At 39.8% G+C, this 15,924-nt stretch overlaps 1 protein-coding gene across 5 annotated transcripts in view; it reads left to right on the top strand.

The window, feature by feature from the left end:
- RNF38 (ring finger protein 38) overlaps positions 1 to 15,924 on the top strand; it is a 123,568-nt gene that overhangs the window by 64,846 nt on the left and 42,798 nt on the right. Inside the window, exons 1-2 of one of the 5 annotated variants that reach the window (XM_059072178.2) lie at positions 653 to 1,032; positions 8,473 to 8,622. The exons of 1 other annotated variant lie outside the window; for it this stretch is intronic. The gene's annotated coding sequence lies outside the window, so the exon portion shown is untranslated. Of the gene's footprint in view, positions 1 to 630; positions 1,033 to 2,622; positions 2,882 to 8,472; positions 8,623 to 15,924 lie in introns of those variants that run through there. 3 more of the 5 variants (XM_067039698.1, XM_059072177.2, XM_059072182.2) reach the window with 3 other exon arrangements.

The following is a 15,924-nucleotide window of genomic DNA, read 5'->3' as shown; positions in this document are numbered from 1 at the left end:
AATATGAATAACTGTTTAATTGAGCCTTAGAGTAGGACAAGTTGGGTTTGAACCTGCCTCTCCATTGAGACACCTTGGCCAAAGACACCTTGGTCAAATCACCTCTCTCTACGTCAATAAAAATTCCTAACATTTGGGCCACATGAATACATACTATATTATGAATGTGAGTGAGGTGAATTACTGTTTGATGGCAGAGTTTTGGAGGCGGTACCCATGGACTTGCAGCAACACTTGGGGAGAAATATATAGAACTCGTAGGCTCGGCCCGCCCGCGGCCCGGCATAACGGCAGCCTTTCCGGGCGCCAGGCGCGGGGGGCAGGGCGGGGCGGGGCTGCGCAGGGCTACGGCGCGACGGTTCTGTTGCCGGAACTAGTCCGAGTCGCGCGCCTAGACGAGCGCAGCCCAGCCCAGCACGCCCCGCCCCCTCCCCCGCGGATGGAAACAAAGGTGGCTCCGCGCGCGGAGATCAGCCGAGGGGGAAAGGGGCGGAGCGACTGGCAGTCTCGCTCCCTGGGATCGCGAGGTTTGTTCCGGAGAGGGGGCGGGGTGGGGTGGGAGCGACCCAGACCTGAGAAGTGGGAGGGCTGCGTGCTCGCGCATCTTGCGGCCTAGCGGCGGGGGGTGTCGCTTGCGCGCGCAGCGCAGGGTACTGCGCCGGCGCGTCCGGTCTGCGAGCACGGGGGAGGGGTGGAGCGGGGCGGGCCCTCGTGCAGCGGTGCGGGGTCGTGCGGTGGCCGGGGCGGTTAGGGCGCGGGGGCCGAGACGATGGAGCCCCCGAGGCGTTAGCCGACTTTTGTCAGCTCTGCGCGTGCAGCCGTTGTATCTTGGCGCGGCCCGTGTGATGGTGCCGGGAGGAAGGAAGCGCCGTGATAGCGCGTCGGTCGGAGCCCGGGTTCCAGGGTTGAGAAGGCCCGGGAACAGAGGATCTGGCGAGCTGGCCGCTGGCTGGACGAGCGGTCACAATAGGAGGCGGTGGCCCAGCGAGGAGCCGCGGGAATAGCCCCGCAGGGCGGAGCCTTCCCTTGCAGGTACTGGCTGCCGCAGCCGTTGGTTCCCGCACGAGGGCGGGACGGGCCGAGCCTTGGGCCGTTGGGAGCCTGCGGGGCTGCGCTAGAGATGAGGTTGCTTGGTGTTAAGCGGGGCGCGGCCGGGCCGCCCGACGGTCTTTGTTCCCGAGGCAGCGGCGAGGAGGTGCGGGTACAGCCCTCGGGAGCGCCGGCCCGCCGCGTCTGGCAGATGGCCTCGCACTTTCGCTCCCTCCCTTTTTGCCCAGGCGCAGGTGAAATGATGTCACTCAGGAGAACGCAGAACCCGGTCAGAAGGGTCCTGTCTCCGTTGTGACGCCGCGGGTTTCTGAACAGGCTGCGTTTTGTTCTCAGGGGAGGGGAATTCTTCCTTTCAGGGCTGAAGAATGAAAGAGGTTGGTTTTGAGCCGAGAGTTTTTCAAAGTATTGACGGCCAAAGAGAATAAAGTTTTCGTTTACTTGTGTAGGACTTGTAAGACGTTTTTTCTTTATGCTGCAAAAACGATGTATACTATTAACATTAAAAGTTGGGTATGTTAGTTCTTACACCGTAAATAGAAACGAATAATGTAATATTGAATTGCTTTTTTTCTTACGAGGCGCACTTAATATACGAAAATTTAAGTGTATGCAAATCATTCACAGTCGTTTATTACCTTAGAATTGCAGGCCTTTTTGGATACTATTTGGCTTCGATTGCAGGTACTGTTGTTAACACAATTACTGCAAAATTCCTTTAGGTAGCAGCCCTGGTAACTAGTCTTAAATTTTTTATTTAATCCGTTCTCTCAGTTTTAAGAAATCAAAACTTAATGAGGATCTAGGGTCAGTTGGGATCAAAGTAAAATTGTTTCTGTCTTCCATTAGGAAGAAATTGGGCTTATATAGAAGTAACAATACAAAACCACATATAGGGGTCAGATCAGTTGCATTGCAGCTGGCATGTAGTCAATACTTGCAGTAAATAGATGAAAATTACTAACTGGATTTTTAAGTAGGATTATCATTTAATGTACTCCAGCTCTTGCTGGCTCATAAATGTATTGGCATAGTATATTTCACTTTTGAAAACCTATTAAACCTTAAATCTATTCATTGTAGGGGTTCAATTTTAAGTTGGTATTTGTAATTTTCTGTAAGGCTCGTTTCTAAAACACTTGGTAGCCTTGAGAGGCTATAGTTGAATAAATTTTGCCACACATTAGCTACGTGCTCCTCAAGTCCTCATCTGTAAAATATGAGAGTTGGATTTAAATGTTCTCTGTGGTCCCTCCACTTCTGATATCTTATGTGACTCTGGAAGGTAGTGTGTTTCTGTACTTGTTGAGTTTTATGTACCATCCAACTTTTATAGCTAAACTTAAGTTGGAAGTTATTAATCTGAGTAAATATTGAGAATTTTCTGTACTAGAACAACCTGATTTTTGAGCAAGGGTGGACAGAGGATGGCACAGTTAAGACATAATTGAATTTGTTAGCATTATAATGTGGAGTGTAGACCTGTTGTGTCTCTGCAGTTGCTTTGGATGAGGCTTTTAGTTACATCGCTAGACTTTATTTTTGGCTGTGTTGGGTCATCGTTACTGCGCGCGGGTTTTCTCTAGTTGTGGTGATCAGGGCTACTCTTCTTTGCGGTGTGCACACAGTTTTCTCAATACCGTGGCTTCTCTTGTTGCAGAGCACGGGCTCTAGGCGCGCGGGCTTCAGTAGTTGTGGCACATGGGCTCAGTAGTTGTGGCTCGCGGGCTTAGTTGCTCCGTGGCATGGGGGATCTTCCCGGACCAGGGCTCGAACCTGTGCACCCTGCATTGGCAGGCGGATTCTTAACCACCACGCCACCAGGGAAGCCCCGGTAAGGTAGTTCTTGATTAGTCCTGTGATTGTTGTGTAGTGTCTGGGTCTAGTCACTAGTTTTCTGGTTGTTTTCCTGCTAACAACATATATCAGGCATCTGTTTTCATGTCGGTTCATCTTTGGTTAAATCATAGTTTGCTTTATGTTTTCTCTCGACAGAGTGTATGGATTGTAAACACATTTGAACTCTAGAGTTGTAGTCTAGTTAATTTGTTCAGCAAATGTTAGATTCCTAACATCACATTGTCTATCTGTAGATCAAGCAAATGCTTGAACTCTATATAATGAATTAACGAGTAAGATTTGAGCAAGTAGACAAAGAAGGGGCCATGTACACAGTCTTATTTTTCCCCCAGCTCTTCTGTCATTTCATGTTCCTTTAAAGGATCTGAACACCTTTCCTTCTCCGCTCTATGTTAGGGGGGGACCCTGTTGTCCTCATTTATTCCTGTTGAATTTGCCCCTCCCTAGACTGAATCTCTTTGAGGGCAAGAAATATTTCTTTTTGTTTTCATATCATTTAGCACGTGGTAGGAATGCAGTATTTGAATTAATTGTGACTTTTATTCAGTAAGACTTATAAAGCACTCAGTCACACTTCATCTTTTCAAATGTGTGTGTATGTATATATGTATACATTTTTTATTGGTCATGGTCTAGATATTTTTCAAATCCATGTAATTCTTAAGAGATAAATCTTGAAAAGATGGTTTAGAGCAATCTACTTTGAGGTTACCAGTGTAAGTAAAATGATTTTAGACATACTTCCTTGAGGCGAAAATGATCCTTGTGCGTGCAAATCCGGATTGTGGAAGTGAAGGAAAGAAAAATTTATTTTAAAAATGTGTAAATCTTAACTTTTCCTAACCTTTATGTTCACCTGCTCAGTACATGTAATGGTTAGAGACTTTCTTAGTTGCACGTGCCTCCCTTCCTCCCTTTCCCATTAGTTTGTTGGGCTGTAGAATGAGAAAGGAGGGTGGAGGCCTGCAGCTATTTTCACCAGCCCTGGTTCTGCTGTGTTCCCAGAAAGGCATGGGCCCAGTTTGTTGTTTGCCTTAACTCAAGAATGGGAATAATAGTTTATTTTTGAAAAAGAGTGTCCCATTGCTGGACAGTAATGATCCTTCCCTGATAAGTAGTACCAGTTCTTGAGTGGTTTAATGACTGCATAATAGTCCGCCAAGCACACTTACCATAATCTCACTTAACAAATACTTATTTGTTAAACGTTTAGGTTACTTCTAGTTCCCTTTTAAATTGTTGCTGTAATGTGATGAACATATTTGTGCTTATGGCTTTTCTCATATTTTGGAATATAATCTCAGAATTTGTCAGATGAAAGATCAGTGATTCGAACTGTTAATGAAATCTCCTTGATTACTTTCCAGGAGATTAATATTTGCCATCATGGAAGCAGTGAGAATATTTGGATTTTTAGATAATTTGGATTCGACCTCTTCATTTTTTAGGTACCTAGACTTGGACTTAGAGGAGTAAGGCATTTGTTGGAGTCAACGTTGACCAAGCACCTAACTCATCATTTTTTGTTTTGTTTTTTCCCTTTGTCTGTTAGCCTATGATTTGAGTGCCTTTGAGCAGATGGTATGCAGCTTTTGTAACAGTGAACAATTTTTTTCCTGGAGAGTAATGTGGCCATTTTGGAGAAGGCCGTTTGGCCTTTTGAGCAATTTATTTTGTGGAAAGTACATTATTTAATACTGGCCTAGAGATCACATACCTGTATATCCTCTACTTCACTTATATGAGAAAAATGTAAATGAAGGAAGCTGTCATCAGAAGTGATTTTGGAGGAAGCAAGTTCTGCGACAATATGTGGACCTAAGTCCAATGTTATTTTTAACACAATAATTACAACAATTTGCCACAGTAACAATAATACTACACTCTAACACAGAGGTTAAATTGTTGGTTATATTATGGTTACCAAGACAGGGAAAGGCTGCATTAAACAGAAGATGTCCTTAAAATAGTAATGTGTTATTGCTTAAAAGGTTAAACTGTTTTCTATAATTCTAGTCTTGGGAAACAGAAAACAGTTGTGCTGGGTGAATTAGTCATATAGTTATATGTAAATAAACATTAGAAATGAGAAGTGTAGGAATTTGCAGGTTCAGTCCCATCTCAGGAATGTTTTCATGGCAGGACTTTTTAAATATAGGTGCATCCTGAGAGAAAGCTGAAGTTACCATGTCTTTGTAATGCTCAGCAATTGGTAGGTTAGGGGAAAATAGAACTGTGTTGATTTTCAGATATATAGATATAGATATACTGGGGGAGAGTTAGGGAAGTAGTGGAAGTCAGAAACAACTTACAAGGAAACAAATTTATTTTTAAATGCTTAAAATAGCTTTAAATAGGCATTGTGGAATAGTTGTTGCTTACTAATCCAACTAGATAGATTGTAAAGAAGAATGTTACTTTTAAAATCCTTCAGTTAGAAGGTGGTTTAGTGGGTTGAGTCTGAACCTTAGAGCCGGATAGACTTGGCTTCAAATTATGGCTCTGGTGTTTATGAGATGTTTCTCTTTAAGCAAGTTGGTTAACCCTAACTTGCAGTATGTAAAGATCAGAAAGCCCAGTTTGGTTCCTGGCATGAAGTACCAGATTGAGGTTTTAAAAACTGCTGTATTGCTTAGATAAAAAGCCATCTTTCATAATTAATCTAATACAGCTAGAATTTTGGAGAAGAAACTCCTTGAGTATGGCACAACAGTTTTTATTCTATTATGTACATGTATGTTATGTTAGTTTTCTATTGTGTGTAACAAATAACCACAAATTTAGTAGCTTAAAACACAAATCTATTATCTCAGTTTCCATGGATCGAAGTCCTGATATGGGTTAGCTGTAGAGTCTTCTGTTCAGGATCTTATTTGGCTGTAGCTGTGATTTTTATTAGAGACTTGATGGACTCTTCCAAGCTCACTGTTGTTGGTGTAATGTGGTTCTTGTGATTATAGGGCTGAGGTTCCCCCAATTTTTTGCTAGCTGTTAACTGGTGACCATTCTCAGTTCCTAGGTGCCTTCAGGTCTCTACCACATGGCCCCCTTCATATGACTTCTCAAAACATAGCAGCTTAGTCTATAGGGTTGGCAGGAGAATCTCTTTAGGAAGGGCTCAACTTCTCTTTTGAGAGCTTTCTCTGATTAAGTCAGGCCTACCCAAGGTAATCTCCTGTTTGACTAACTTAAAATTCAGTGACTTGGAATCTTAATTATATTTAAATATCCCTTCACCTCTGTGAAAGGGTTTGTGTAATTTAGGTCATATAATTTAACCTAATCATGGGAATGAAATTCACCATATTTACAGTCCTACCCACACACCAGGGAGGGATGGATTATACAAGAGATATACACCAGAGGTGGGAATCTTGGAGACCATCTTAGAATTCTCTCTTCCCTTCTCTCCCCCTACTCCGCCCGCTTCCCCCTGCAAGGATCAGGGTTTGCCAATTTTTTACTTACATATTACTGAAATCTGTTTTCCCAGCCAGCTCTTGTACTAGCAGTTTGTGAGACTGCTTTACGTATGATAGTTGAAAGTGGATGGCCTTGTTAAAACACTCTTAAAATGTATTTATTGTGCAAAGTGTAAGCTTAAGATTGCAGAAAGAACATGAAGCCTACATCAAGGAACAGACCATTTTGAGAGAGGAGAGAACTGCTTTAAAGTGGTAAAAGCACTCTTACATTGAATGAGTCAGGAATGTGAAAATACTTCTTCCTTTGAAATATTTTCTACTCTTGCCCTCAGATAAACCCAAGGCTCCGACCTCTATTCTAATTTTTGCCTGTATTATGGCATTTAAAACATTATCCTGGGCTTCCCCTGTGGCGCAGTGGTTGAGAATTCGCCTGCCGATGCAGGGGACACGGGTTCGTGCCCCAGTCCGGGAAGATCCCACGTGCCGCGGAGCGTCTGGGCCCGTGAGCCATGGCCGCTGAGCCTGTGCGTCCGGAGCCTGTGCTCCGCAACGGGAGACGCCACAACAGTGAGAGGCCCGTGTACCACAAAAAAACAAACAAACAAACAAAACATTATCCTGTAGTTGGCTGCTTGCATCTTTTTTTTTTTAAACTAGAATAAGCTCCTTGAGGGTGGGATCCATGTTTTATTTTCTTTTCTAACATAACTGTTTGCTTATAAGAGGCAGTGAGTAACTCCTTGATTCAGTCATTAATGCTTCATCACAGTGGTAAAGGATATTGGCACATTCATGTTTATAGTACAGAGATAAGCTTTAGTTCATGTCCAAAACATTTTGTGGAGCAGTACTAATGAATTATAAAGTTACTGCCCTCAAGTTTTTTGCTTTCAATCCTAGGAAGGTCTTTGGAAGTAATTTTACTGTTAGCAACAGGCTTGGTCATTTATCTTTTTACCAGGCTCATAGCAAACCAGAAACAAAAATTTGTAAAGGGGCTAAAGAAGGTTATAGCAGGATTATTAATGTAATTAACATGCCATTTTATGATCTTGTCTCTGCCTTCCTCTCTGGCTACTTCCTTACTGACCAGTTACACTGAACATTTTGTAGTTTCTTGACTACACTGTTACAGTTACCTCTCCAAAGCACCAGTATGGACCATTATCACAGAAAGAATCTTTTTAATGCAGTGATTTGCTTTTGTTTCTTTTTTATAGCATATACTTCTTGAAGGTAGGAAATCATGACTATCTTTTGTTTTAGTGCCTGTCACAGAGTAGACACTTAACATGTAAGGGAGTGAGTGCAGCAATGAAACTAAAAACAAGACAGCCTTAAAGCACATGGTCTTTAGTATAGGAACAAGCGGGTACATAAACCTTAAACCCCAAAGGCAGTTCACGCCACAGCACAGTGGAACAGGTGATACTCATGATGTCTGTGATCAGAAATGCTACAGATTAAGTGTACTTACATATGAGTTTAAGGGGATTAACTCTACAATCTAGTCAAGCATTTAAATCATGCAATCATTTACTTTGAGGCTTATGATCTTGTCCTTTATTCATTAGGAAGGTTGCTAGGTTTGTGTTGAATAGAGCTGAGATCTCCACAATCAAAATCTTGTTTTCCATACTTGGAATCACTATAGAAATTTTGCCATAGATGTTCTGAAATCTCTCTTCCCTTGCATGATCATTTGGAAGGTTAGCTTAAAAAGAGAATGAAAAATTAATCATCGCCAGCTGGATACTAATCTTTCTGTACTTAAGTGATTTTTACTTCAGCTTTTCTCGACATGAAGTCTTATCTATCGTTTAGGGTTTCATAATTAATGCCAGCAGAAAAGATATCAATAGATATTATATGGGAAACATAGGAAGGACTTTGCGTTCTTGAGCAGTGCTATTTTGCCTTTAAAGAACGTTTTTATAAGAGAGATCCATTGCCAGAGGCAACCTTTGTCATCCTTATATTTGTTTTGATGTTTAAGATTAATTTTTTATTTCTTTTCAGTCTCTGCTAACAAAATCATCAAATACCTAGAAAATCCAGACTGTCCTTCATAGGCATGATTCTCCACATTGGTGCAGCTAGCCATGAACTATCCTTTTCTTCTCCCTCTTTTTCCCAGATATCTCCCGGGGCCAATTCAGCACCTCTACCTGGCCATCCTAACAAGGTGATTTGTGAAAGGGTGAGACTTCAGAGCCTGTTCCCTCTCCTCCCAAGTGATCAGAACACTACCGTTCAAGAGGATGCTCACTTCAAAGCTTTCTTCCAGGTTCTTATATATTTACCCTTTCCCTTCATAGGACTGAAAGCCACAAGATACATTCTAGGTTGTTTCTAGGAAGGCTTGAGACAGAATTCTCAGAATCTTCTTACTTCTTATTTTCTATTATATGTGGGACTAAGTATTCTTCTTAGAGGGCGTCTTTAACATAATTTTTTCAGCCAGCTTTTCTGAAGAATGTTTGTCTTGTCTTGAGCTGCTGTTACTATTTGACCACTTAATATTCTTGTTTTTTGATCTTTTGGTCTTAATCACTTGTCCTAATAGGTCAAGTTCTGTAGGAGGTAGAAGATATTACAGAATATGTGAAATTGTATAGGGAAGGAAAAATGGAAGCATGTAAGGTATTTTTGAAAGTCATCACTACTTATTTGCTTAGCATCCAGAGTTTGATAGTAATGCATATTTCAAAGAGAAAACATGGTTAACTTGCCTTCTATGACTTTTTATACCTGTGGGTAAAATGTGTTAAAAAATTTGGTTATATACAAAATGAAAACAAATTAAGGTATGAATGGATTTAAACTGTCATTATGTTATTAACAAGAATACTAGGATGTGCTCACATAAATCATTGGCTACTACATTTACAATCCATTATTCCTAGAGAAGCGAGTTTTAGTAATGGAATTCGTTATTTCCACAAAGGAAACTAAGTTACAGAATTGCTTTTGTATACTAGGGTTGTGGGCCAAGTCATGTAATTGTACATGTGTATATAAACCTGAGGTAGTGAGAGTTGCTAATCAAAGCTAGGACTTTTGGATAGAGCTAGCTCATTTTCTGTTTGTGTGGGAGTGACAGGTTGGGATTTGGGACTAGTTCTGAAAGAGCAATGCTTGTGACACATTAAGTTGGAGGTATAGGATTTCTGAGGGTAGATGTTTAGGTGATCTAGGGCTCTTTAGTCTGCTTTCTTTGTTAATATTTGTGCCAGGTTCTCTGCTTTGTGTGTATTGTCTCCTTTTGTTTTTAACCTTCATAATAAATGAGTCCTGGATGGTTTTCTAGATGAAGAAATAGGCTCAGAGAATCTCGCTGAGATGCCCAATTACATATCTAGTTATCGGCAGAACAGAAACTCAAATCCAACTTTTGCTATTTCTTGTCTACTATATCATACCAGCTTTGGATATTAACAGATAATTCTGTAAACACAGTTCAGTGTATGTTAAGAGACATCATCTGTATTGAATTGAATGGCATATTGACTGCCATTTTGGATACAGCATTAGCTTGCAAGAGCTTGATCTTTAGCATTAGACCAATATAGCTAAGGAAGAAATTGACTTTGTACCGTAGCTGCTGCCACTAAATAAACAGTTATTTGACACTTTGTGTTCTCCATACCTCCTTTGAGTCTTTAAGCATTAACTCAATATTAACTTTAAACTCAAAGAGTAGCTGCCAAATGCAATAGATTAAACCCATGTTTGGGGACTTCCCTGGTGGCACAGTGGTTAAGAATCTGCCTGCCAATGCAGAGGACACGGGTTCAAGCCCTGATCCATGCCCGCATGCCACAGAGCAACTAAGCCCGTGTGCCACAACTACTGAAGTCCCCGCGCCTAGAGCCCGTGCTCTGCAACAAGCCACTGCAACGAGAAGCCCATGCACTGCAACAAAGAGTAGCCCCCACTCGCCGCAACTAGAGAAAGCCTGCGTGCAGCAATGAAGACCCAAGCAACCATAAATATACAAATTAATTAGTTTTTTTAAAAAAGAATTAAACCCATGTTTTGAAAATAAAACCAAAAAGTTAGACCCAGTTCCATTTGGATGTTGCAGAAAGCTGAAAGGTATTACTGTTAAGTTTTTATTTATAGTCCTAATTTAACTTAAATCTTACTTGTCTCTTACTTTAGAATAAGGCCCTTAGTGTACTTTGCTCCCAAGAGAGACTGCAGATTTTCTTTGCCCACTTATTACCCTACCATTGTTCGACATGAAGCAAAGTAAATCCTTCTCACACCCCCTTCGAGATATTGTCAGATACCTTCAACCAATTCTGATACCATAATTGGGTGTGATTTCTTAGTTCCAGTTATGGTTCTCATCCTTATAAAACTTAGTTGCCATGTAAAAACAACCTATGCAGCCACGTCGTATCCTCAGAAAGTTATTCCCTTAATGCATTGTTTTCTCTCGGCTTTGCTCTAACTTCCTCTCCTCCCAACTCTTTCTGCTTTTCCTTCCCCCTTGACTCCATTCATTCTAAACAGACTCACCTACCTCTTCCATTTTTTTCTTAAAGCACCCTCTCCACTTCCATATTGTAGCTGAAACTAGTCTCTTTTATGAGGACATCATTTTCCCTGTAGCCTTCTCTAAGGGTAAAGAAATTACTGCTTTTTCCTGCTCCAAGCATGGAATTGGGTATGTGGCTAGTAGGTAGGATGGTCATAGAGGTGAAGGAAAGTATTGATACTCTCCTGGATCCTTGTTTTTAATCACTAGGCTTTGAACAAAAAGCTCATCCTGTTTTTGATCTCTTTTTGTCATTCATCTCCACTACTTACCAAGTTTGTGTCACTGTCCTTGTTTATTAAAGACTTTTGCACTTTGCTGCTTTTTACTTGCTTGTTTTTCTAGTCAAAATCTTTCAAATTTTGCATGTTTTTTAATTTTAAAAGTTATGAAATATTTCATATATGCAAGTTATAAAATATAAAGAAGACATATGTATAAGTTTTAAAAACCCACCATCTAGCTTAAGAAATCAACTATTGCCAATGTTTTTGAAGCTTCCATATTATTTTCAGGTGCTGTCCCAAACCTGTGCCTTGGGTAAACCTCTGTTGAATTTTGTGTTCAGTATCTCTTTGCTTTTCTGTGGTTTTTAGCACATATAGTATACCTCAATACTATACTATTTAGTTTCTGAACTTAATGTAAATGGTATCATTGTGTATTTTTGTCATTTTGAGATTCATCCATATTGATGCATGTGGCTGTGTCCTGCAGATTCATTTTCCTGCTTTTAGCGTTGCATTTATATGAATGTACTGTACTGTAGTTTATCCCTTCTCTTTTTATGGACATTTGGGTAGTCTCCACTTTTCTATTATTATTATTAGAAACAGTGCTGCCATGAATATTCTTGTATGTTTCCTGGTGTACATTTAGTTGGTATTTTAATGTTCCTTTAAAGATGATGGCTTTGTGTATTTCTTGCTCTTTTTTTTCCCTACAAAAGAGGTTTAAGTAGATGCACATTTGAGTCTCTAAAAATAAGCCTATATTTAAAATTAGAATCAAAGTGCCTCCTGTAATTTTTTTAAATTAAAATTAAGGTATAATTAACATACAGTAAAATTCACCTTTTTCTGTGTACAGGTCTGTGAGTTTTGACAAACACATACAGACGTGGGACCATTACAATCAAGATATAGGATAGTTTCAGCACCCCCCAAAATTCCCACATGTCTGTTTGCTATCAGCCCCCTATAATTTTAAAATTAGCAGTTTTGTGCTACCAACCAGTTCAGTGATTGTGCTTGAAGATTGTATGCTTTCATTAAAAAGTCATGTACATTGTGGGGAATTTGAATTTCAGGTGTGTGTATGTTTAACGTATATATACATTCTTTTTAAAAATATTTTCCATTATGGTTTATCATAGGATATTGAATATAGTTTTCTGTGCTATACTGTAGGACCTTGTTGTTTATCCATTCTATATAGAAAAGCTTACATCTGCTAACCCCAACCTCCCACTCCACCCCTCCCCCAGTCCTCTCCCCCTTGGCAACCACAAGTCTGTTCTCTATGTCTGTGAGTCTGTTTCTGTTTTGTAGATAGGTTCATTGATACCATACTTTAGTGATATCGTATGGTATTTGTCTTTCTCTTTCTGACTTCACTTAGCATGATAATCTCTAGTTGCATCCATGTTGCTGCAAATGGCATTATTTCGTTCTTTTTTATGGCTGGGTAGTATTCCATTTGTGTGTGTATACATACACACACCCCTCACATATTCGTTATCCATTTCTTCTGTTGATGGACATTTAGGTTGTTTCCATGTTTTGGCTATTGTGTACAATGCTGCTATGAATGTAAGGGTGCATGTATCTTTTTGAATTAGAGTTTTGTCTGGATATATGCTTAGGAGTGGGATTGCTGGATTGTATGGTAATTCTGTTTTTAGTTTTCTGAGGAACCTCCATACTGTTTTGCATAGTGGCTGTACCAACTTACATTCCCACCAACAGTGTAGGAGGGTTTCCTTTTCTCTTCAGGGCTGTGTGTGTATGTGTGTGTGCTTGCATGCATGTGTCTTAATACAGCTATTTGATAACTTTATTTTGTAAATTTACTAAAGTTAGGTGATTGAAATTTGTTGATTTATACATATAAAGAAATATATTAGATTTCTGAAAGACTACTGTAAAAATGTGTCTTCAGCAAATTTATAGACTTAATAAAACTTTTAGCCAAAAATATGAGAAATTTTTTATTTTAGAGCTTTACGGAGTTATCCCCCCCCCCCATTAATTAATTAATTAATTTACTTTTGGCTGCGTTGGGTTCATTGCTGTGTGCACGCAGGCTTTCTTTCTCTAGTTGTGGTGAGGGGGGCTACTCTTCATTCCGGTGTGCAGGCTTCTCACTGTGGTGGCTTCTCTTGTTGTGGAGCTCTAGGCTCAGTAGTTGTGGCGCACGGGCTTAGTTGCTCCATGGCAAGTAGGATCTTCCTGGACCAGGGCTCAAACCCACGTCCCCTGCATTGGCAGGCAGATTCTTAACCACTGTGCCACTAGGGAAGTCCTAGAGTTATCCTTAAATTCATAATATCACCAAAGGAAAGACAGGAACAAAAACTTTTCCAAAAATTGTCATAAAAGGAAATATACCATAATAATACTAAATCATATTGTAAAGAAATAGTTTCAAGTCAGTGAGTTCCATGTTGTTAAAATGCAGTGGATGTTTTGCAGCCCTTATTCTACATGACCTCTTAGTTGAACCCTTGAAACTCCATTACACTGGCTTTTACCATCACACTCCACTCTCCTCTCATCAGGTACTCAACATAAAATGTTGGAGCTTCTCAGGGTTCTTCAGTGTTGGGCCTCCTTTTCATTGTATAAACTATTTTGAGCAATTTTTGTCAATGCCTGTAACTTCGTTGACGTACCATCTATCTGTAGTATACCAAAATGTCCTGAATTAACATACCTAGTCTGAGCTTCAGTTGTCTGCAGAACGACTCCATGTGGAGGGATCCCTTGATTCACAGGGATCCCTTGATATCAGGTTGTTCTTAACAGCTTTTCTGTTTTTGTTGGCTTCATGTTTATGCTTCAGATTATTTCATTGATCGTTGTTTGTAGCTTCTGGGGAACTAAATATAGCATTTGAAAACTACAATTACAGCATCAAGGTAAATCAGTTTTTGTGAACCAGTGATGTTCTAAGAAAAATCTAGGACTTAAGGTTGTTAATACATTATTCAGAAATTAGCCAAACAGGCTTCCCTAAACTCAGGAAGCCACTGCTGGGTTAGCAGTTATGGCCAATGAATACAGAAACATAATATTTTCACACGGTATTTTATCTTCTTCATTATGATGGAATTGCAATATGTTATACCACTACATTCCCTTTGCAAGCACTCACTGCACATAAAACTGTTCTGGTCTTTGGCCTTTTATGAAAAAACACAAACTTGGACCACGTCAAAAAGCGAAGTTCTGATTTTTTTTTTTTTAATGCATGCTGTGGTAACTTTTGAAAGCAGAATATTTGAAGTCTCTTTTCCCTCCCGTACCTACAAGTAAAATAACAGTCCAGGAGGATGTACTGTTTGAGTGGTTATGAGGTTAGATTTTGTTCTGAAATCTTTTGAGCTGAGGAATCAAAGTTGTGCATTAGAAAATTAAAGTCCTTTGTGAAGTATATGAAACAGGACTATATATATGTTGTGTAGTTCAAAGACAGTGTATTCACTGAATTGTCTTTTGTACATCCTCACTAATAGAAACATTTTACATAGATTTGAATGTAGTTTAAACAAAGACTTTGGTTTGTGGAAAATTAAATGAAAGAATGTGTAGAGATCATTTTGTAAATTATATTGTGTGATTCAAATGTAAAGTTATTAATTCCTTATTATTTACGAAAAGGGATTTGTCTTGGTGGTTATTCTTTATTAGCAAGTTGCTTTATGTAGAGTGTTTCAGTTTTCTAAGTGCTCTCATGTCTCTTACTTTCATGGAATTCAGTAAGTATTTTCCCTCCCAGGCCATTTAAATTTAATGGTTGTGGAATGAGAAACTTAAATCTTATGTCTGATAGAATAAATAAGGCAAATAGAGTCTGGAAGTTTAAAAGAGGATTGGGAACTCAAAAATCATGCTATGATTACTTACTTGTAAATCTGAGATGAATGGTAGTCCTGAATAATGAGGGGAGAGCGGACCAGGTTATTGGAGATTTTACCTCCCCGACTCTAGTTGCCCCTTTGCTCCTTTTAGAAGTCTTTGGGGCTCACTAGTGTTTGTTGAAATCAGAGGCACTTTTCAATCACCACTTTTAATCTAGAACATGAAACCTGTTTCTGCTTTGGGGAAAGTTTGCATTATCTTCAAGACTTCCTGATTGACTTATATATAAATATTATTTATATTTTATGTGTGTGTGTTTATACATATGCAAGTGTGTTTGTATTTTTTTTCTCCCATGGTATTTAGCATTAAATCATTTCTGATTCGCATTTTTCGAAACTGTGGAATACTTACTTATGGGTTGTTTTCACTTCTAATAATGATGTTTTGGTTTATCGAGATTTGGTGTTACAGAGGTGTAATCCTATACTCATTTTATCAGATGCTGAATACTGAGTATAAAAGCTAGCTAGCTAATTTTCTTCTGTCCTTCCTCCCTCTCTTCCTCTCTTGATCCCTGAATCTGCATCCGTATTCTGTACTGTAATATCTCTACAGTATTCTGTACCAGTAGAGACAGTACTAGTACCTGACTTCACTCAACATCTTACAGGTTTAAGTTGTCAACATCTGGTACTTTCCTACTGGCACTGAGTCAGCAGGAACAGGAGGGAACTGCTCCCCCCTGAGATTTCAAAACGTGAATTTTTCTGTAATGGTGAGTTTATCCTTAGGGACTTACCTCTTATCCCTTATCTCTAAGTTCAGTGGTTCTCAGAGTGTAGTCCCAGACGAGCAATACCAAGCATCATATGGGATCATGTTAGAAATGCAAAATTCTTGGGTGCCAGTCCAAACTGTCTGAATCAGAGACTGGGGAGTGGACCCAACAATCTGGTGT

Source organism: Kogia breviceps, chromosome 8 (assembly GCF_026419965.1).
Source record: "Kogia breviceps isolate mKogBre1 chromosome 8, mKogBre1 haplotype 1, whole genome shotgun sequence".
NCBI lineage: Eukaryota > Metazoa > Chordata > Mammalia > Artiodactyla > Physeteridae > Kogia > Kogia breviceps.
The sequence above is the reverse complement of the archived record's forward strand: the minus strand, read 5'-3'. Positions and strand labels throughout refer to the sequence as shown.